This window comes from Amblyomma maculatum, unplaced genomic scaffold, assembly GCF_055883805.1.
Source record: "Amblyomma maculatum isolate TAMU_Amacu unplaced genomic scaffold, ASM5588380v1 scaffold_30, whole genome shotgun sequence".
Lineage (NCBI taxonomy): Eukaryota > Metazoa > Arthropoda > Arachnida > Ixodida > Ixodidae > Amblyomma > Amblyomma maculatum.
Window position 1 is genome coordinate 864126 of NW_028146755.1, and position 5496 is coordinate 869621.

Consider the following 5496-nt stretch of genomic DNA (forward strand, 5'->3'; position numbering starts at 1 on the left):
AAGAAGAACTTCGCACCCAACAAGACCGCGCAGCTTCTCGTAGTGCCTAAAACCCTCTGGCAGGAAATTCTGCAGGCGTTGCACGATGAGCCCACAGAAGGCAACCTCGGACTTGCGCGCACATTGCATCAAATCCAGGAGAAGTACTGCTGGCCGCGACTGCCTGCCGAAGTTGCCCACTACGTGAATACGTGTCGTGAGTGCCAACGACGCAAGAAGCCGCCGATCAGACCAGCAAGACCACTAAACCCGATTGCGCCCCCAGAGCTGCCCTTTCAAGATATTGGGATGGATCTCCTCGGCCCCTTTCCAACTTCGTCTATGGGTAACAAGTGTATCATTGTGGCCACTGACTACCTTACCCGTTACGCCGAAGCAAAAGCACTACCAAATGGTACTGCGGCAGAAGTCGCCAAATTTTTTCTCGAACAAATTCTTTTGCGACACGGCGCCACAGAAGTGCTCATCACGGACAGAGGAACGGCGTTTACTGCAGAGTTGACGCAAGCCATCCTGGAATACAGTCACACAAGCCATCGACAAACAACTGCGTACCATCCCCAGACCAATGGCCTTACAGAGCGCCTGAACAAGACGATCGCGGACATGATCGCTATGTACGTCGACGCTGAGCACAAGACCTGGGACGCCATCTTGCGTACGTGATCTTCGCGTATAAGACGGCAGTCCAGGAGACGTCTAGAGCGACCCCGTTTAAGCTTGTGTACAGCAAGGAGCCCACGACGACGCTCGACGCAATGCTGCCGCACGTAACCAACGAGAACAACCTTGACGTCGCCGCCTACCTGCAGCGTGCAGAGGAAGCCCGACGACTCGCACGACTGCGTATTAACGACCAACAGCGCACCGACAGCCGACGATACAACATACGACGGCGCCACGCAGAGTACAATCCAGGAGACCAAGTGTGGGTTTGGACACCAATTCGCTGTCGCGGATTAGTGAAAAGTTGTTGCGTCAATACTTTGGGCCGTACAAAATGATTCGCCGCGTCGGACCACTGGACTATGAAGTCATTCCCGACGGAACATCAGCGTCACAACGGCGACGCACACGCCCAGAAATTGTGCATGTTCGACTGAAGCCTTATTACGCGCGTTAAAAAATCTGTGGTATTTAAACTTCGCAGTGTTTATGTTTAAGTTGCTTTATTTTGGAACATCGAGGCGATGTTTTTTAAGGGGGGAGTAATGCCGCGAAACCTTCAAAACTGTATTTGTTGTTTTTCAACAGCCGCCGGCATACAGGCTTATCACTCTGATTCTAGATCGCGTATCAGTTCCGTAATCTTTGTTTGTTAATGCTTTATGTCGCGAGTTACACCTTTATCAGTTTCGTTGTAGCGGAAGATGCACCCAGATCTATCTCGAAGATTCCGGCCACTCGTGTGTCTTTCCACAATGTTCCAGCCTGTGCTGGTAGTCGTTTTTCGACGTTATCTAGATTGTTCTGCGCAGCCTTTAAATTGAGCGTTGCCGAGTGTGACGAGCATTCTTTGTTCGACGATCGATCAGCACGTTTGTTGCTGACGCCGCCGCCGAGTTTCTTAGTTCTTTTGCGGGCGCAAGTCAGCCCAATAAAGAGTTAATTTCCGTATCGTCAAGCCTGTGTCTTCTTTTGGTGTTAACGGCCTTGTCACCACTACGTGACACTATTAAAAAAGTGTTTGTTCCTGCCGCTTTGATCGCCTTGCGAAAGAGGCCTCTGAACTTCACTTTCTTTTGCTTCGGGGTAATGTAAATGTTTACGAGGAATAACTTGGTTCCTCCTTTCATCTTGTTAAAATGTCTAGTAGTACTTCTTCTACGCCTTTCAATTTGACCTTTAACTAGCGTAATGACTCGTGAAGTCGCCCTCCTATCAGTATGAAAGGCCTGATAGTCCATGAGCCCCTCTAAGACTTGGCGTCTATGGAGGCACCTGCTAGACCCAACTAAATAAAAAACGATATCAGCAATCAGACTAGCGAAAACCAGACATGCTTTCAGGGGATGGATGAGGTGTTACTGGACAAAGTAGCAAACACGTACATAGAAGAAACCAATAGGAGCGCCCTTCCGAAGTGCAGCGAGCCGCTAACGAAGAACTGGACGCGCGTATCACAGAAACATAGGTCAGATCCAAACTTTTAGGACTTAAAATTAATATCAGCGCTTGGACCCTACGGGGAGACCAATAAAAGCCCGAGGAACATAGACAATGATTCCATAAGAGCCCTAACGGGGTACATGCAGGAACTCTCGACCAAAGGCTAGCTACCTAACAATGGAAAGCGGCAAACGTAATCAAATGTAATCCTAATACCAAAACCAGGCAAATCCCCAAAACTAGGAAACCTAAGACCCATTACCTTAAACATGTGCGTATAAAATAATGAAACACGTTGTTAAATCCAGACTAACGTGCTTCATGGAGCAAAACAACCTGTGGTCGCACAAAATGGTTGGTTTCCGACTACGATTGAGCAAACAGGACGTTATGCTTCACTAAAACAAGACATATTACACACTAAACACGAGTCCACCCAAACCGCAGTAAATGGCTCGTCCTCTAACGTCATCCCTAAACTACGTTCGGCTTAGAACGCTGGATTAGAGTAAATATTTAACCCAATAAACACGGAGCACTTGCGGGTGGCCGCAGAAGTTCATTTTGGGGTAGATTTTCACTTTGCAAAAACGGTTCAGTTGCGGCATGCAGCGGGAGGTGATGGGGGTAGATTTTCACTCCCAAATATTCGGGGAACTTACGTTTGGTAGAGGCAACAGATGCGCACAACAAAAAATACGTTCATTTGCGGCTATAATGAGACGTTTTGACCCCGGCTTTTACCAATGCTTTTAGGTTCGATTCTATTTCGCAGTTACAGAGCGCATATCGACCCCGCCGGGGTGGCGCAGTGGTTACTGCGCTCGACTACTGTTCCCAAGGACGCGGGATCGAATCCCGGCCTCGGCGGCCGCTTTTCGATGGAGGCGAAAAGCAAGGCGCCCGTGTGTTGTACGATGTCAGCGCACGTTAAAGAACCCCAGGTGGTCGAAATTTCCGGAGTCCTCCACTACGGCGTCTCTCATAGCCTGAGTTGCTTTGGGACGTTAAACCCCACAAACCAAAACCAGAGCGCATATCGCAGGCAGGTGTAATGCTTCTTTTCTGTCGAGTAAGAATACTTTACGTCCTCAAAGACGTAAAGGCAGCTTTCTGATGCGATTGATCTTTGGCGTTCTCACCCTGTTCGTATATTACAGGCGACACGGCGCTATTTGGTAAGATTTTGTATGCGCAATAGCACCTATAAGGTGCGGTATAACAACTAGATATATTTTGCTATCTTATTTAGGAAGTGATGGTGCAAGGAAAGTAGCGAAGACGTCAAAAGAAAATTGCATCGGATCGCTGCCTTTCCATCCTTCTGAATTCTGGCTTTGCTATATTGTGATACCGTAAATATCCATGACATCGCCACCACGTGAAGTCTATCACCGTTTTCAGCGGAAATAAAACGAGGCCCGTGGTGGCAGTTTACGCTTTGTAATTAAAAAATTCAGTCGAACCTAACAGCAGTGGCAATGGCTGCCGTATAAACATCCAATATTAACCTTCGATCCCACTCTACCGTGCTTACTGCCCGGCTGTAAAAACATACACTAGCCATACAAAGAACGGAGGACTTATACCATTATAAGCCATAAAAGACCTATTTTATTTAAACATGAGTTCACAAAAACTGTAAAACGAACGCTACCACACAGAACATGTAAAGGACCGGGCTCAGCATGAAGTATCTGGACACGGAAAGACACATCTGCCTTCCATTCCAAACAGCATTCATAACACAAGAATGGAATAATGAGAATACAGAAAGTGAAAACAAAAAGACACTGAAATCATACGCAAACATGAAAAGTTGTGCCGAAAATTTTAGGCACCACTCTTCGGCATTCGAAGCTTTCTCATGCATTCCGCACAGCGAACACGACGGTTCTTTACTTTCACGCGCAAATGTACTAGCCGCATGATGTAACAAATGAATGAAGGAGCGCTTCCTAATTTTCGTCCGGAAAGGCGTAACAACAGTTTGATAGCTAAGAAATGTTCCCCAATATCATTCTCGGGGCTGTGAAACCTATCAACCCCAAACGCCAAACACAATGAGTTAAAACGGCAGGACGAGCGTGAAGCAGGAGCAGGGCCATAAACATGTAATTTTGTTTGACAGAAGACCAAGACATTGGTAATCTTCATTCATGACAGTGATGCGTAATTCACAAAAGCAATTTTCCAAAGGAGACCGTCAACTTCAAACTATGGTGAATAAAAAAGTTATTGAGTTTGACCTCCCGAGGTCACTGCAGTTTTTGCTTGAAAACCACAAAAGCACGCTTCAGAAACATTTGGCGCGACAAAAGGCAGTTCGGGTACGCACACAGAAGAAAATGTTTCCCCGCAGACTGCAGGTTAAAAAAAAAAGCAATCAATTCAAAGCGATCGTGTGTACCTAGTCAGGCGATCGGGCAAGAAGGTTGCGAATGGCTGCAGATGTTACATGTATGCACGGAAACTGACATTGCTTAATTGATTAAAAAATGCCAAAAAACTATATCAACTGGCAACAGCACACATCAGTGCAGGCATGTTAGAAGACTAGCACACAGCAAGCGAGTTGTGCTCGGCAAAATTTAATTCAGGTAACTTCACTGACGATGCACTAACGATGCGTCGTTTGAACGCAGGCGTATAATATGCAAATGACAAAACCAACGATTCCTTAAAGCAGTATACATGCTCTAATATGCCCCTTTGTTCTGTAGCGCCCTCAAGCGCTCTTGACTACCGGCTCGACACAATTAAGATGCAAAAAAAAAATTTGATTTTCCGCCCAAAGAGAGGATGCAAAAACACTTACGATGATATTTTCCGCCCATTAAAACACAAGACATGGTTTCAAGCATATCATTCAGGGCTGCCATGTCAAGGCAGAAATATTCCACAGGTGAGGAGAGCGACAAAGCAGGAACGAGACCTTGTACCGATGCGCACACAACTACGTCGAGTAAGAGCGAAACAAAAGTCAACACACCGTTCACAACGTCCACTCAAGTGAACAACTCGAGCAGGCGCCTTGTCATTCTCAGTCGCACTTGGAAATTGTTGGAAGCTGACGCGAATGTGCCGTCGCTCACGTATCCATTAAAGGGACACTGCAGCGGTTTTCAAATGTGCCAATACTATATATTTTTGAAGTAGATTATTTTGTTATCATGTCTAAGAAGTTATGTTTTCGATTATGCATCAAACACCGGCCAAATCGATGACTGAAAGCGCGCAAGTCAAATTTCCCACGCCTCGCGCGACTGCTGCACAGGAGGAAAGCGGAGAAAGAAACGTTTTGACGTAACCGTGAGGATCAGAAGACCTAGCCAACGGAGACAGCTTTCGGCGTGCGCTGTTTATCGTCATGCATGCATTGCGGAC